Source organism: Lissotriton helveticus, chromosome 9 (genome assembly GCF_964261635.1).
Source record: "Lissotriton helveticus chromosome 9, aLisHel1.1, whole genome shotgun sequence".
NCBI classification, from domain to species: domain Eukaryota; kingdom Metazoa; phylum Chordata; class Amphibia; order Caudata; family Salamandridae; genus Lissotriton; species Lissotriton helveticus.
The window spans coordinates 923998918-924016680 of record NC_136070.1 but is presented as its reverse complement, the minus strand read 5'-3'; positions in this window follow the sequence as shown (position 1 = coordinate 924016680).

The following is a 17763-nucleotide window of genomic DNA, read 5'->3' as shown; positions in this document are numbered from 1 at the left end:
GTGTGCACTGACCTCTGGTGGTGTTTGTGCCCGGTGAAAGCTTGCACTGTCGGCTGGTGGTGTGTGTGCCTGGTGGAAGTGTGCACTGATGGCTGGTGGTGTGTGCCTGGTGGAAGTGTGCACTAACGGCTGGTGGTGTGTGTGCCTGGTGGAAGAGTGCACTGACGGCTGGTGGAAGCAAGCACTGACGTCTGGTAGTGTGTGTGCCTGGTGGAAGCGTGCACTGACTGCTGGTGGTGTGTGTGCCTGGTGGAAGCGTGCACTGACGGCTGGTGGTGTGTGTGCCTGGTGGAAGCGTGCACTGACGGCTGGTGGTGTGGGTGCCTGGTGGAAGCGTGCACTGATGGCTGGTGGTGTGTGTGCCCGGTGAAAGCGTGCACTGACGGATGGTGGGGTGTGTGTGCCTGGTGAAAGCGTGCACTGATGGCTGGTGGTGTGTGCCTGGTGGAAGCGTGCACTTACGGCTGGTAGTGTGTGTGCGCCTGGTGGAAGCGTGCACTGATGGCTGATGGGGTGTGTGCCTCGTGGAAGCGTGCACTGATGGCTGGTGGTGTGTGTCCCTGGTGGAAGTGTGCACATGTGGTGTCTGTGCCTGGTGAAAGCGTGCACTGATGGCTGGTGGTGCATGTGCCCGATGAAAGCGTGCACCGATGGCTGGGGGGGTGTGTGTGCCTGGTGAAAGCGTGCACTGATGGCTGGTGGTGTGTGCCTGGTGGAAGCATGCACTTACGGCTGGTAGTGTGTGTGCGCCTGGTGGAAGCGTGCACTGATGGCTGATGGGGTGTGTGCCTCGTGGAAGCGTGCACTGATGGCTGGTGGTGTGTGTGCCTCATGGAAGTGTGCACTGATGGCTGGTGGTGTGTGTGCCTGGTGGAAGCGTGCACTGACCGCTGGTGGTGTGTGCGCAACTGGTGGTGTGTATGCCTGGGGGAAGCGTGCATTGACGGCTGGTGGTGTGTGTGCGCCTGGTGGAAGCTTGCACTGATGGCTGGTGGTGTGTGTGCCTGGTGGAAGCGTGCACTGACGGCTGGTGGTGTGTGTGCCCGGTGAAAGCATACACTGACGGCTGGTGGTGTGTGTGCCCAGTGAAAGCGTGCACTTACGGCTGGTGGTGTTTGTGCCCGGTGAAAGCGTGCACTGACGGCTGGTGGTGTGTGCCTGGTGGAAGCGTGCACTTACGGCTGGTAGTGTGTGTGCGCCTGGTGGAAGCGTGCCCTGATGGCTGATGGTGTGTGTGCCTCGTGGAAGCGTGCACTGATGGCTGGTGGTGTGTTTGCCTCATGGAAGCGTGCACTGATGGCTGGTGGTGTGTCTGCCTGGCGGAAGCGTGCACTGACCGCTGGTGGTGTGTGTGCGACTGGTGGTGTGTATGCCTGGGGGGAGCGTGCATTGACGGCTGGTGGTGTGTGTGTGCCTAGTGGAAGCTTGCACTGATGGCTGGTGGTGTGTGTGCCTGGTGGAAGCGTGCACTGACGGCTGGTGGTGTGTGTGCCCGGTGAAAGCATGCACTGACGGCTGGTGGTGTGTGTGCCCAGTGAAAGCGTGCACTGACGGCTGGTGGTGTGTGTGCCCGGTGAAAGCGTGCACTGACGGCTGGTGGTGTTTGTGCCCGGTGAAAGCGTGCACTAACGGCTGGTGGGTGTGCCTGGTGGAAGCGTGCACTTACGGCTGGTAGTGTGTGTGCGCCTGGTGGAAGCGTGTCCTGATGGCTGATGGTGTGTGTGCCTCGTGGAAGCGTGCACTGATGGCTGGTGGTGTGTGTGCCTCATGGAAGCGTGCACTGATGGCTGGTGGTGTTTGTGCCCGGCGAAAGCGTGCTCTGACGGCTGGTGGCGTGTGCCTGGTGGAAGCGTGCACTTACGGCTGGTAGTGTGTATGCTCCTGGTGGAAGCGTGCCCTGATGGCTGATGGTGTGTGTGCCTCGTGGAAGCGTGCACTGATGGCTGTTGGTGTGTGTGCCTCATGGAAGCGTGCCCTGATGGCTGGTGGTGTGTGCGCGACTGGTGGTGTGTATGCCTGGGGGAAGCGTGCATTGACGGCTGGTGGTGTGTGTGCCTGGTGGAAGCTTGCACTGATTGCTGGTGGTGTGTGTGCCTGGTGGAAGCGTGCACTGACGGCTGGTGGTGTGTGTGCCCGGTGAAAGCATACACTGACGGCTGGTGGTGTGTGTGCCCAGTGAAAGCGTGCACTTACGGCTGGTGGTGTTTGTGCCCGGTGAAAGCGTGCACTGACGGCTGGTGGTGTGTGCCTGGTGGAAGCGTGCACTTACGGCTGGTAGTGTGTGTGCGCCTGGTGGAAGCGTGCCCTGATGGCTGATGGTGTGTGTGCCTCGTGGAAGCGTGCACTGATGGCTGGTGGTGTGTGTGCCTCATGGAAGCGTGCACTGATGGCTGGTGGTGTGTCTGCCTGGCGGAAGCGTGCACTGACCGCTGGTGGTGTGTGTGCGACTGGTGGTGTGTATGCCTGGGGGGAGCGTGCATTGACGGCTGGTGGTGTGTGTGTGCCTAGTGGAAGCTTGCACTGATGGCTGGTGGTGTGTGTGCCTGGTGGAAGCGTGCACTGACAGCTGGTGGTGTGTGTGCCTGGTGGAAGAGTGCACTGACGGTTGGTGGTGTGTGGCCCTGGTGGAAGCGTGCACTGGTGGTGTGTGTGCCTGGTGAAAGCGTGCACTGATGGCTGGTGGTGCATGTGCCCGATGACAGCGTGCACCGATGGCTGGGGGGGGTGTGTGTGCCTGGTGAAAGTGTGCACTGACGGCTGGTGGTGTGTGCCTGGTGGAAGCGTGCACTTACGGCTGGTAGTGTGTGTGCGCCTGGTGGAAGCGTGCACTGATGGCTGATGGGGTGTGTGCCTCGTGGAAGCGTGCACTGATGGCTGGTGATGTGTGTGCCTCATGGAAGCGTGCACTGATGGCATTTGGTGTGTGTGCCTGGTGGAAGTGTGCACTGACCGCTGGTGGTGTGTGTGCGACTGGTGGTGTGTATGCCTGAGGGAAGCGTGCATTGACGGCTGGTGGTGGGTGTGCGCCTGGTTGAAGCTTGCACTGATGGCTGATGGTGTGTGTGCCTGGTGGAAATGTGCACTGACGGCTGGTGCTGTGTGTGCCTGGTGGAAGCGTGCACTGGCGGCTGGTGGTGTGTGTGCCTGGTGGAAGCGTGCACTGACGGCTGGTGGTGTGTGTGCATCTGGAGGTGTGTATGCCTGGTGGAAGCATGCACTGACGGCTGGTGGTGTGTGTGCCTGGTGGAAGCTTGTACTGACGGCTGGTGGTGTGTGTGCCTGGTGGAAGTGTGCACTGACCTCTGGTGGTGTTTGTGCCCGGTGGAAGCTTGCACTGTCTGCTGGTGGTGTGTGTGCCTTGTGGAAGTGTGCACTGATGGCTGGTGGTGTGTGCCTGGTGGAAGCGTGCACTGACGGCTGGTGGTGTGTGTGCCTGGTGGAAGCGTGCACTGACGGCTGGTGGAAGCAAGCACTGATGTCTGGTAGTGTGTGTGCCTGGTGGAAGCGTGCACTGACTGCTGGTGGTGTGTGTGCCTGGTGGAAGCGTGCACTGACGGCTGGTGGTGTGTGTGCCTGGTGGAAGCGTGCACTGACGGCTGGTGGTGTGGGTGTCTGGTGGAAGCGTGCACTGATGGCTGGTGGTGTGTGTGCCTGGTGGAAGCGTGCACTGACGGCTGGTGGTGTGTGTGCCCGGTGAAAGCATGCACTGACGGCTGGTGGTGTGTGTGCCCAGTGAAAGCGTGCACTGGTGGCTGGTGGTGTGTGTGCCCGGTGAAAGCGTGCACTGACGGATGGTGGGGTGTGTGCCCAGTGAAAGCGTGCACTGACAGCTGGTGGTGTGTGTGCCTGGTGGAAGAGTGCACTGACGGTTGGTGGTGTGTGTGCCTGGTGGAAGCGTGCACTGACGGCTGGTGGTGTGTGTGCCTGGTGGAACGTGCACTGACAGCTGATGGTGTGTGTACCTGGTGGAAGCGTGCACTGCTGGCTGGTGGTGTGTGTCCCTGGTGGAAGCGTGCACTGGTGGTGTGTGTGCCTGGTGAAAGCATGCACTGATGACTGGTGGTGCATGTGCACGATGAAAGCGTGCACCGATGGCTGGGGGGGGGTGTGTGTGCCTGGTGAAAGCTGCACTGACGGCTGGTGGTGTGTGCCTGGTGGAAGCGTGCACTTACGGCTGGTAGTGTCTGTGCGCCTGGTGAAAGCGTGCACTGATGGCTGATGGGGTGTGTGCCTCGTGGAAGCGTGCACTGATGGCTGGTGGTGTGTGTGCCTGGTGGAAGCGTGCACTGACCGCTGGTGGTGTGTGTGTGACTGGTAGTGTGTATGCCTGGGGGAAGCATGCATTGACGGCTGGTGGTGTGTGTGCGCCTGGTGGAAGCTTGCACTGATGGCTGATGGTGTGTGTGCCTGGTGGAAATGTGCACTGACGGCTGGTGCTGTGTGTGCCTGGTGGAAGCGTGCACTAGCGGCTGGTTGTGTGTGTGCCTGGTGCAAGCGTGCACTGACGGCTGGTGGTGTGTGTGCATCTGGTGGTGTGTATGCCTGGTGGAAGCATGCACTGATGGCTGGTGGTGTGTGTGCCTGGTGGAAGCTTGTACTGACAGCTGGTGGTGTGTGTGCCTGGTGGAAGCGTGCACTGACGTCTGGTGGTGTTTGTGCCCGGTGGAAGCTTGCACTGTCGGCTGGTGGTGTGTGTGCCTGGTGGAAGTGTGCACTGATGGCTGGTGGTGTGTGCCTGGTGGAAGCGTGCACTGACGGCTGGTGCTGTGTGTGCCTGGTGGAAGCGTGCACTGACGGCTGGTGGAAGCATGCACTGACGTCTGGTGGTGTGTGTGCCTGGTGGAAGCGTGCACTGACTGCTGGTGGTGTGTGTGCCTGGTGGAAGCGTGCACTGACGGCTGGTGGTGTGTGTGCCTGGTGGAAGCGTGCACTGACGGCTGGTGGTGTGGGTGCCTGGTGGAAGCGTGCACTTACGGCTGGTAGTGTGTGTGCGCCTGGTGGAAGCGTGCCCTGATGGCTGATAGTGTGGGTGCCTGGTGGAAGCGTGCACTTACGGCTGGTAGTGTGTGTGCGCCTGGTGGAAGCGTGCCCTGATGGCTGATGGTGTGTGCGCGACTGGTGGTGTGTATGCCTGGGGGAAGCGTGCATTGACGGCTGGTGGTGTGTGTGCCCGGTGAAAGCATACACTGACGGCTGGTGGTGTGTGTGCCCAGTGAAAGTGTGCACTTACGGCTGGTGGTGTTTGTGCCCGGTGAAAGCGTGCACAGACGGCTGGTGGTGTGTGCCTGGTGGAAGCGTGCACTTACGGCTGGTAGTGTGTGTGCGCCTGGTGGAAGCGTGCCCTGATGGCTGATGGTGTGTGTGCCTCGTGGAAGCGTGCACTGATGGCTGGTGGTGTGTGTGCCTCATGGAAGCGTGCACTGATGGCTGGTGGTGTGTCTGCCTGGCGGAAGCGTGCACTGACCGCTGGTGGTGTGTGTGCGACTGGTGGTGTGTATGCCTGGGGGGAACGTGCATTGACGGCTGGTGGTGTGTGTGTGCCTGGTGGAAGCTTGCACTGATGGCTGGTGGTGTGTGTGCCTGGTGGAAGCGTGCACTGACAGCTGGTGGTGTGTTTGCCTGGTGGAAGAGTGCACTGACGGTTGGTGGTGTGTGTGCCTGGTGGAAGCGTGCACTGACGGCTGGTTGTGTGTGTGCCTGGTGGAACGTGCACCGACAGCTGATGGTGTGTGTACCTGGTGGAAGCGTGCACTGCTGGCTGGTGGTGTGTGGCCCTGGTGGAAGCGTGCACTGGTGGTGTGTGTGCCTGGTGAAAGCGTGCACTGATGGCTGGTGGTGCATGTGCCCGATGACAGCGTGCACCGATGGCTGGGGGGGGGTGTGTGTGCCTGGTGAAAGCGTGCACTGACGGCTGGTGGTGTGTGCCTGGTGGAAGCGTGCACTTACGGCTGGTAGTGTGTGTGCGCCTGGTGGAAGTGTGCACTGATGGCTGATGGGGTGTGTGCCTCGTGGAAGCGTGCACTGATGGCTGGTGATGTGTGTGCCTCATGGAAGCGTGCACTGATGGCTGGTGGTGTGTGTGCCTGGTGGAAGTGTGCACTGACCGCTGGTGGTGTGTGTGTGACTGGTGGTGTGTATGCCTGAGGGAAGCGTGCATTGACGGCTGGTGGTGGGTGTGCGCCTGGTTGAAGCTTGCACTGATGGCTGATGGTGTGTGTGCCTGGTGGAAATGTGAACTGACGGCTGGTGCTGTGTGTGCCTGGTGGAAGCGTGCACTGGCGGCTGGTGGTGTGTGTGCCTGGTGGAAGCGTGCACTGACGGCTGGTGGTGTGTGTGCATCTGGTGGTGTGTATGCCTGGTGGAAGCATGCACTGACGGCTGGTGGTGTGTGTGCCTGGTGGAAGCTTGTACTGACGGCTGGTGGTGTGTGTGCCTGGTGGAAGTGTGCACTGACCTCTGGTGGTGTTTGTGCCCGGTGGAAGCTTGCACTGTCGGCTGGTGGTGTGTGTGCCTAGTGGAAGTGTGCACTGAAGGCTGGAGGTGTGTGCCTGGTGGAAGCGTGCACTGACGGCTGGTGGTGTGTGTGCCTGGTGGAAGCGTGCACTGACGGCTGGTGGAAGCAAGCACTGACGTCTGGTAGTGTGTGTGCCTGGTGGAAGCGTGCACTGACTGCTGGTGGTGTGTGTGCCTGGTGGAAGCGTGCACTGACGGCTGGTGGTGTGTGTGCCTGGTGGAAGCGTGCACTGACGGCTGGTGGTGTGGGTGCCTGGTGGAAGCGTGCACTGATGGCTGGTGGTGTGTGTGCCTGGTGGAAGCGTGCACTGACGGCTGGAGGTGTGTGTGTCCGGTGAAAGCATGCACTGACGGCTGGTGGTGTGTGTGCCCAGTGAAAGCGTGCACTGACAGCTGGTGGTGTGTGTGCCCGGTGAAAGCGTGCACTGACGGATGGTGGGGTGTGTGCCCAGTGAAAGCGTGCACTGACAGCTGGTGGTGTGTGTGCCTGGTGGAAGCGTGCACTGACGGCTGGTGGTGTGTGTGCCTGGTGGAACGTGCACTGACAGCTGATGGTGTGTGTACCTGGTGGAAGTGTGCACTGCTGGCTGGTGGTGTGTGTCCCTGGTGGAAGTGTGCACAGGTGGTGTGTGTGCCTGGTGAAAGCGTGCACTGATGGCTGGTGGTGCATGTGCTCGATGAAAGCGTGCACCGATGGCTGGGGGTGTGTGTGTGCCTGGTGAAAGCGTGCACTGATGGCTGGTGGTGTGTGCCTGGTGGAAGCGTGCACTTACGGCTGGTAGTGTGTGTGCGCCTGGTGGAAGCGTGCACTGATGGCTGATGGGGTGTGTGCCTTGTGGAAGCGTGCACTGATGGCTGGTGGTGTGTGTGCCTCATGGAAGTGTGCACTGATGGCTGGTGGTGTGTGTGCCTGGTGGAAGCGTGCACTGACCGCTGGTGGTGTGTGCGCGACTGGTGGTGTGTATGCCTGGGGGAAGCGTGCATTGACGGCTGGTGGTGTGTGTGCGCCTGGTGGAAGCTTGCACTGATGGCTGGTGGTGTGTGTGCCTGGTGGAAGCGTGCACTGACGGCTGGTGGTGTGTGTGCCCGGTGAAAGCATACACTGACGGCTGGTGGTGTGTGTGCCCAGTGAAAGCGTGCACTTACGGCTGGTGGTGTTTGTGCCCGGTGAAAGCGTGCACTGACGGCTGGTGGTGTGTGCCTGGTGGAAGCGTGCACTTACGGCTGGTAGTGTGTGTGCGCCTGGTGGAAGCGTGCCCTGATGGCTGATGGTGTGTGTGCCTCGTGGAAGCGTGCACTGATGGCTGGTGGTGTGTGTGCCTCATGGAAGCGTGCACTGATGGCTGGTGGTGTGTCTGCCTGGCGGAAGCGTGCACTGACCGCTGGTGGTGTGTGTGCGACTGGTGGTGTGTGTGCCTGGTGGAAGCGTGCACTGACGGCTGGTGGTGTGTGTGCCCAGTGAAAGCGTGCACTGACGGCTGGTGGTGTGTGTGCCCGGTGAAAGCGTGCACTGACGGCTGGTGGTGTTTGTGCCCGGTGAAAGCGTGCACTGACGGCTGGTGGTGTGTGCCTGGTGGAAGCGTGCACTTACGGCTGGTAGTGTGTGTGCGCCTGGTGGAAGCGTGCCCTGATGGCTGATGGTGTGTGTGCCTCGTGGAAGCGTGCACTGATGGCTGGTGGTGTGTGTGCCTCATGGAGGCGTGTACTGATGGCTGGTGGTGTTTGTGCCCGGTGAAAGCGTGCTCTGACGGCTGGTGGTGTGTGCCTGGTGGAAGCGTGCACTTACGGCTGGTAGTGTGTGTGCTCCTGGTGGAAGCGTGCCCTGATGGCTGATGGTGTGTGTGCCTCGTGGAAGCGTGCACTGATGGCTGTTGGTGTGTGTGCCTCATGGAAGCGTGCACTGATGGCTGGTGGTGTGTGCGCGACTGGTTGTGTGTATGCCTGGGGGAAGCGTGCATTGACGGCTGGTGGTGTGTGTGCGCCTGGTGGAAGCTTGCACTGATGGCTGGTGGTGTGTGTGCCTGGTGGAAGCGTGCACTGACGGCAGGTGGTGTGTGTGCCCGGTGAAAGCATACACTGACGGCTGGTGGTGTGTGTGCCCAGTGAAAGCGTGCACTTACGGCTGGTGGTGTTTGTGCCCGTTGAAAGCGTGCACTGACGGCTGGTGGTGTGTGCCTGGTGGAAGCGTGCACTTACGGCTGGTAGTGTGTGTGCGCCTGGTGGAAGCGTGCCCTGATGGCTGATGGTGTGTGTGCCTCGTGGAAGCGTGCACTGATTGCTGGTGGTGTGTGTGCCTCATGGAAGCGTGCACTGATGGCTGGTGGTGTGTCTGCCTGGCGGAAGCGTGCACTGACCGCTGGTGGTGTGTGTGCGACTGGTGGTGTGTATGCCTGGGGGGAGCGTGCATTGACGGCTGGTGGTGTGTGTGTGCCTCGTGGAAGCTTGCACTGATGGCTGGTGGTGTGTGTGCCTGGTGGAAGCGTGCACTGACAGCTGGTGGTGTGTGTGCCTGGTGGAAGTGTGCACTGACGGATGGTGGTGTGTGTGCCTGGTGGAAGCGTGCCCTGACGGCTGGTTGTTTGTGTGCCTGGTGGAACGTGCACCGACAGCTGATGGTGTGTGTACCTGGTGGAAGCGTGCACTGCTGGCTGGTGGTGTGTGGCCCTGGTGGAAGCGTGCACTGGTGGTGTGTGTGCCTGGTGAAAGCGTGCACTGATGGCTGGTGGTGCATGTGCCCGATGACAGCGTGCACCGATGGCTGGGGGGGTGTGTGTGTGCCTGGTGAAAGCGTGCACTGACCGCTGGTGGTGTGTGTGCGACTGGTGGTGTGTATGCCTGGGGGGAACGTGCATTGACGGCTGGTGGTGTGTGTGTGCCTGGTGGAAGCTTGCACTGATGGCTGGTGGTGTGTGTGCCTGGTGGAAGCGTGCACTGACAGCTGGTGGTGTGTTTGCCTGGTGGAAGAGTGCACTGACGGTTGGTGGTGTGTGTGCCTGGTGGAAGCGTGCACTGACGGCTGGTTGTGTGTGTGCCTGGTGGAACGTGCACCGACAGCTGATGGTGTGTGTACCTGGTGGAAGCGTGCACTGCTGGCTGGTGGTGTGTGGCCCTGGTGGAAGCGTGCACTGGTGGTGTGTGTGCCTGGTGAAAGCGTGCACTGATGGCTGGTGGTGCATGTGCCCGATGACAGCGTGCACCGATGGCTGGGGGGGGGGGTGTGTGCCTGGTGAAAGCGTGCACTGACGGCTGGTGGTGTGTGCCTGGTGGAAGCGTGCACTTACGGCTGGTAGTGTGTGTGCGCCTGGTGGAAGCGTGCACTGATGGCTGATGGGGTGTGTGCCTCGTGGAAGCGTGCACTGATGCCTGGTGATGTGTGTGCCTCATGGAAGCGTGCACTGATGGCTGGTGGTGTGTGTGCCTGGTGGAAGTGTGCACTGACCGCTGGTGGTGTGTGTGTGACTGGTGGTGTGTATGCCTGAGGGAAGCGTGCATTGACGGCTGGTGGTGGGTGTGCGCCTGGTTAAAGCTTGCACTGATGGCTGATGGTGTGTGTGCCTGGTGGAAATGTGCACTGACGGCTGGTGCTGTGTGTGCCTGGTGGAAGCGTGCACTGGCGGCTGGTGGTGTGTGTGCCTGGTGGAAGCGTGCACTGACGGCTGGTGGTGTGTGTGCATCTGGTGGTGTGTATGCCTGGTGGAAGCATGCACTGACGGCTGGTGGTGTGTGTGCCTGGTGGAAGCTTGTACTGACGGCTGGTGGTGTGTGTGCCTGGTGGAAGCGTGCACTGACGGCTGGAGGTGTGTGTGTCCGGTGAAAGCATGCACTGACGGCTGGTGGTGTGTGTGCCCAGTGAAAGCGTGCACTGACAGCTGGTGGTGTGTGTGCCCGGTGAAAGCGTGCACTGACGGATGGTGGAGTGTGTGCCCAGTGAAAGCGTGCACTGACGGCTGGTGGTGTGGGTGCCTGGTGGAAGCGTGCACTGATGGCTGGTGGTGTGTGTGCCTGGTGGAAGCGTGCACTGACGGCTGGAGGTGTGTGTGTCCGGTGAAAGCATGCACTGACGGCTGGTGGTGTGTGTGCCCAGTGAAAGCGTGCACTGACAGCTGGTGGTGTGTGTGCCCGGTGAAAGCGTGCACTGACGGATGGTGGGGTGTGTGCCCAGTGAAAGCGTGCACTGACAGCTGGTGGTGTGTGTGCCTGGTGGAAGCGTGCACTGACGGCTGGTGGTGTGTGTGCCTGGTGGAACGTGCACTGACAGCTGATGGTGTGTGTACCTGGTGGAAGTGTGCACTGCTGGCTGGTGGTGTGTGTCCCTGGTGGAAGTGTGCACAGGTGGTGTGTGTGCCTGGTGAAAGCGTGCACTGATGGCTGGTGGTGCATGTGCTCGATGAAAGCGTGCACCGATGGCTGGGGGTGTGTGTGTGCCTGGTGAAAGCGTGCACTGATGGCTGGTGGTGTGTGCCTGGTGGAAGCGTGCACTTACGGCTGGTAGTGTGTGTGCGCCTGGTGGAAGCGTGCACTGATGGCTGATGGGGTGTGTGCCTTGTGGAAGCGTGCACTGATGGCTGGTGGTGTGTGTGCCTCATGGAAGTGTGCACTGATGGCTGGTGGTGTGTGTGCCTGGTGGAAGCGTGCACTGACCGCTGGTGGTGTGTGCGCGACTGGTGGTGTGTATGCCTGGGGGAAGCGTGCATTGACGGCTGGTGGTGTGTGTGCGCCTGGTGGAAGCTTGCACTGATGGCTGGTGGTGTGTGTGCCTGGTGGAAGCGTGCACTGACGGCTGGTGGTGTGTGTGCCCGGTGAAAGCATACACTGACGGCTGGTGGTGTGTGTGCCCAGTGAAAGCGTGCACTTACGGCTGGTGGTGTTTGTGCCCGGTGAAAGCGTGCACTGACGGCTGGTGGTGTGTGCCTGGTGGAAGCGTGCACTTACGGCTGGTAGTGTGTGTGCGCCTGGTGGAAGCGTGCCCTGATGGCTGATGGTGTGTGTGCCTCGTGGAAGCGTGCACTGATGGCTGGTGGTGTGTGTGCCTCATGGAAGCGTGCACTGATGGCTGGTGGTGTGTCTGCCTGGCGGAAGCGTGCACTGACCGCTGGTGGTGTGTGTGCGACTGGTGGTGTGTGTGCCTGGTGGAAGCGTGCACTGACGGCTGGTGGTGTGTGTGCCCAGTGAAAGCGTGCACTGACGGCTGGTGGTGTGTGTGCCCGGTGAAAGCGTGCACTGACGGCTGGTGGTGTTTGTGCCCGGTGAAAGCGTGCACTGACGGCTGGTGGTGTGTGCCTGGTGGAAGCGTGCACTTACGGCTGGTAGTGTGTGTGCGCCTGGTGGAAGCGTGCCCTGATGGCTGATGGTGTGTGTGCCTCGTGGAAGCGTGCACTGATGACTGGTGGTGTGTGTGCCTCATGGAAGCGTGCACTGATGGCTGGTGGTGTTTGTGCCCGGTGAAAGCGTGCTCTGACGGCTGGTGGTGTGTGCCTGGTGGAAGCGTGCACTTACGGCTGGTAGTGTGTGTGCTCCTGGTGGAAGCGTGCCCTGATGGCTGATGGTGTGTGTGCCTCGTGGAAGCGTGCACTGATGGCTGTTGGTGTGTGTGCCTCATGGAAGCGTGCACTGATGGCTGGTGGTGTGTGCGCGACTGGTTGTGTGTATGCCTGGGGGAAGCGTGCATTGACGGCTGGTGGTGTGTGTGCGCCTGGTGGAAGCTTGCACTGATGGCTGGTGGTGTGTGTGCCTGGTGGAAGCGTGCACTGACGGCTGGTGGTGTGTGTGCCCGGTGAAAGCATACACTGACGGCTGGTGGTGTGTGTGCCCAGTGAAAGCGTGCACTTACGGCTGGTGGTGTTTGTGCCCGTTGAAAGCACGCACTGACGGCTGGTGGTGTGTGCCTGGTGGAAGCGTGCACTTACGGCTGGTAGTGTGTGTGCGCCTGGTGGAAGCGTGCCCTGATGGCTGATGGTGTGTGTGCCTCGTGGAAGCGTGCACTGATTGCTGGTGGTGTGTGTGCCTCATGGAAGCGTGCACTGATGGCTGGTGGTGTGTCTGCCTGGCGGAAGCGTGCACTGACCGCTGGTGGTGTGTGTGCGACTGGTGGTGTGTATGCCTGGGGGGAGCGTGCATTGACGGCTGGTGGTGTGTGTGTGCCTCGTGGAAGCTTGCACTGATGGCTGGTGGTGTGTGTGCCTGGTGGAAGCGTGCACTGACAGCTGGTGGTGTGTGTGCCTGGTGGAAGTGTGCACTGACGGTTGGTGGTGTGTGTGCCTGGTGGAAGCGTGCCCTGACGGCTGGTTGTTTGTGTGCCTGGTGGAACGTGCACCGACAGCTGATGGTGTGTGTACCTGGTGGAAGCGTGCACTGCTGGCTGGTGGTGTGTGGCCCTGGTGGAAGCGTGCACTGGTGGTGTGTGTGCCTGGTGAAAGCGTGCACTGATGGCTGGTGGTGCATGTGCCCGATGACAGCGTGCACCGATGGCTGGGGGGGTGTGTGTGTGCCTGGTGAAAGCGTGCACTGACGGCTGGTGGTGTGTGCCTGGTGGAAGCGTGCACTTACGGCTGGTAGTGTGTGTGCGCCTGGTGGAAGCGTGCACTGATGGCTGATGGGGTGTGTGCCTCGTGGAAGCGTGCACTGATGGCTGGTGATGTGTGTGCCTCATGGAAGCGTGCACTGATGGCTGGTGGTGTGTGTGCCTGGTGGAAGTGTGCACTGACCACTGGTTGTGTGTGTGCGACTGGTGGTGTGTATGCCTGAGGGAAGCGTGCATTGACGGCTGGTGGTGGGTGTGCGCCTGGTTGAAGCTTGCACTGATGGCTGATGGTGTGTGTGCCTGGTGGAAATGTGCACTGACGGCTGGTGCTGTGTGTGCCTGGTGGAAGCGTGCACTGGCGGCTGATGGTGTGTGTGCCTGGTGGAAGCGTGCACTGACGGCTGGTGGTGTGTGTGCATCTGGTGGTGTGTATGCCTGGTGGAAGCATGCACTGACGGCTGGTGGTGTGTGTGCCTGGTGGAAGCTTGTACTGACGGCTGGTGGTGTGTGTGCCTGGTGGAAGTGTGCACTGACCTCTGGTGGTGTTTGTGCCCGGTGGAAGCTTGCACTGTCTGCTGGTGGTGTGTGTGCCTGGTGGAAGTGTGCACTGATGGCTGGTGGTGTGTGCCTGGTGGAAGCGTGCACTGACGGCTGGTGGTGTGTGTGCCTGGTGGAAGCGTGCACTGACGGCTGGTGGAAGCAAGCACTGACGTCTGGTAGTGTGTGTGCCTGGTGGAAGCGTGCACTGACTGCTGGTGGTGTGTGTGCCTGGTGGAAGCGTGCACTGACGGCTGGTGGTGTGTGTGCCTGGTGGAAGCGTGCACTGACGGCTGGTGGTGTGGGTGTCTGGTGGAAGCGTGCACTGATGGCTGGTGGTGTGTGTGCCTGGTGGAAGCGTGCACTGACGGCTGGTGGTGTGTGTGCCCGGTGAAAGCATGCACTGACGGCTGGTGGTGTGTGTGCCCAGTGAAAGCGTGCACTGGCGGCTGGTGGTGTGTGTGCCCGGTGAAAGCGTGCACTAACGGATGGTGGGGTGTGTGCCCAGTGAAAGCGTGCACTGACAGCTGGTGGTGTGTGTGCCTGGTGGAAGAGTGCACTGACGGTTGGTGGTGTGTGTGCCTGGTGGAAGCTTGCACTGACGGCTGGTGGTGTGTGTGCCTGGTGGAACGTGCACTGACAGCTGATGGTGTGTGTACCTGGTGGAAGCGTGCACTGCTGGCTGGTGGTGTGTGTCCCTGGTGGAAGCATGCACTGGTGGTGTGTGTGCCTGGTGAAAGCGTGCACTGATGACTGGTGGTGCATGTGCACGATGAAAGCGTGCACCGATGGCTGGGGGGGGGTGTGCCTGGTGAAAGCTGCACTGATGGCTGGTGGTGTGTGTGCCTGGTGGAAGCGTGCACTGACGGCTGGTAGTGTCTGTGCGCCTGGTGAAAGCATACACTGACGGCTGGTGGTGTGTGTGCCCAGTGAAAGCGTGCACTTACGGCTGGTGGTGTTTGTGCCCGAGGAAAGCGTGCACTGACGGCTGGTGGTGTGTGCCTGGTGGAAGCGTGCACTTACGGCTGGTAGTGTGTGTGCGCCTGGTGGAAGCGTGCCCTGATGGCTGATGGTGTGTGTGCCTCGTGGAAGCGTGCACTGATTGCTGGTGGTGTGTGTGCCTCATGGAAGCGTGCACTGATGGCTGGTGGTGTGTCTGCCTGGCGGAAGCGTGCACTGACCGCTGGTGGTGTGTGTGCGACTGGTGGTGTGTATGCCTGGGGGGAGCGTGCATTGACGGCTGGTGGTGTGTGTGTGCCTCGTGGAAGCTTGCACTGATGGCTGGTGGTGTGTGTGCCTGGTGGAAGCGTGCACTGACAGCTGGTGGTGTGTGTGCCTGGTGGAAGTGTGCACTGACGGTTGGTGGTGTGTGTGCCTGGTGGAAGCGTGCCCTGACGGCTGGTTGTGTGTGTGCCTGGTGGAATGTGCACCGACAGCTGATGGTGTGTGTGCCTCGTGGAAGCGTGCACTGATGGCTGTTGGTGTGTGTGCCTCATGGAAGCGTGCACTGATGGCTGGTGGTGTGTGCGCGACTGGTGGTGTGTATGCATGGGGGAAGCGTGCATTGACGGCTGGTGGTGTGTGTGCGCCTGGTGGAAGCTTGCACTGATGGCTGGTGGTGTGTGTGCCTGGTGGAAGCGTGCACTGACGGCTGGTGGTGTGTGTGCCCGGTGAAAGCATACACTGACGGCTGGTGGTGTGTGTGCCCAGTGAAAGCGTGCACTTACGGCTGGTGGTGTTTGTGCCCGATGAAAGCGTGCACTGACGGCTGGTGGTGTGTGCCTGGTGGAAGCGTGCACTTACGGCTGGTAGTGTGTGTGCGCCTGGTGGAAGCGTGCCCTGATGGCTGATGGTGTGTGTGCCTCGTGGAAGCGTGCACTGATTGCTGGTGGTGTGTGTGCCTCATGGAAGCGTGCACTGATGGCTGGTGGTGTGTCTGCCTGGCGGAAGCGTGCACTGACCGCTGGTGGTGTGTGTGCGACTGGTGGTGTGTATGCCTGGGGGGAGCGTGCATTGACGGCTGGTGGTGTGTGTGTGCCTCGTGGAAGCTTGCACTGATGGCTGGTGGTGTGTGTGCCTGGTGGAAGCGTGCACTGACAGCTGGTGGTGTGTGTACCTGGTGGAAGCGTGCACTGCTGGCTGGTGGTGTGTGGCCCTGGTGAAAGCGTGCACTGGTGGTGTGTGTGCCTGGTGAAAGCGTGCACTGATGGCTGGTGGTGCATGTGCCCGATGACAGCGTGCACCGATGGCTGGGGGGGTGTGTGTGTGCCTGGTGAAAGCGTGCACTGACGGCTGGTGGTGTGTGCCTGGTGGAAGCGTGCACTTACGGCTGGTAGTGTGTGTGCGCCTGGTGGAACCGTGCACTGATGGCTGATGGGGTGTGTGCCTCGTGGAAGAGTGCACTGATGGCTGGTGATGTGTGTGCCTCATGGAAGCGTGCACTGATGGCTGGTGGTGTGTGTGCCTGGTGGAAGTGTGCACTGACCGCTGGTTGTGTGTGTGCGACTGGTGGTGTGTATGCCTGAGGGAAGCGTGCATTGACGGCTGGTGGTGGGTGTGCGCCTGGTTGAAGCTTGCACTGATGGCTGATGGTGTGTGTGCCTGGTGGAAATGTGCACTGACGGCTGGTGCTGTGTGTGCCTGGTGGAAGCGTGCACTGGCGGCTGGTGGTGTGTGTGCCTGGTGGAAGCGTGCACTGACGGCTGGTGGTGTGTGTGCATCTGGTGGTGTGTATGCCTGGTGGAAGCATGCACTGACGGCTGGTGGTGTGTGTGCCTGGTGGAAGCTTGTACTGACGGCTGGTGGTGTGTGTGCCTGGTGGAAGTGTGCACTGACCTCTGGTGGTGTTTGTGCCCGGTGGAAGCTTGCACTGTCTGCTGGTGGTGTGTGTGCCTGGTGGAAGTGTGCACTGATGGCTGGTGGTGTGTGCCTGGTGGAAGCGTGCACTGACGGCTGGTGGTGTGTGTGCCTGGTGGAAGCGTGCACTGACGGCTGGTGGAAGCAAGCACTGATTTCTGGTAGTGTGTGTGCCTGGTGGAAGCGTGCACTGACTGCTGGTGGTGTGTGTGCCTGGTGGAAGCGTGCACTGACGGCTGGTGGTGTGTGTGCCTGGTGGAAGCGTGCACTGACGGCTGGTGGTGTGGTTGTCTGGTGGAAGCGTGCACTGATGGCTGGTGGTGTGTGTGCCTGGTGGAAGCGTGCACTGACGGCTGGTGGTGTGTGTGCCCGGTGAAAGCATGCACTGACGGCTGGTGGTGTGTGTGCCCAGTGAAAGCGTGCACTGGCGGCTGGTGGTGTGTGTGCCCGGTGAAAGCGTGCACTGACGGATGGTGGGGTGTGTGCCCAGTGAAAGCGTGCACTGACAGCTGGTGGTGTGTGTGCCTGGTGGAAGAGTGCACTGACGGTTGGTGGTGTGTGTGCCTGGTGGAAGCTTGCACTGATGGCTGGTGGTGTGTGTGCCTGGTGGAAACGTGCACTGACGGCTGGTGGTGTGTGTGCCCGGTGAAAGCATACACTGACGGCTGGTGGTGTGTGTGCCCAGTGAAAGCGTGCACTTACGGCTGGTGGTGTTTGTGCCCGATGAAAGCGTGCACTGACGGCTGGTGGTGTGTGCCTGGTGGAAGCCTGCACTTACGGCTGGTAGTGTGTGTGCGCCTGGTGGAAGCGTGCCCTGATGGCTGATGGTGTGTGTGCCTCGTGGAAGCGTGCACTGATTGCTGGTGGTGTGTGTGCCTCATGGAAGCGTGCACTGATGGCTGGTGGTGTGTCTGCCTGGCGGAAGCGTGCACTGACCGCTGGTGGTGTGTGTGCGACTGGTGGTGTGTATGCCTGGGCGGAGCGTGCATTGACGGCTGGTGGTGTGTGTGTGCCTCGTGGAAGCTTGCACTGATGGCTGGTGGTGTGTGTGCCTGGTGGAAGCGTGCACTGACAGCTGGTGGTGTGTGTGCCTGGTGGAAGTGTGCACTGACGGTTGGTGGTGTGTGTGCCTGGTGGAAGCGTGCCCTGATGGCTGGTTGTGTGTGTGCCTGGTGGAACGTGCACCGACAGCTGATGGTGTGTGTACCTGGTGGAAGCGTGCACTGCTGGCTGGTGGTGTGTGGCCCTGGTGGAAGCGTGCACTGGTGGTGTGTGTGCCTGGTGAAAGCGTGCACTGATGGCTGGTGGTGCATGTGCCCGATGACAGCGTGCACCGA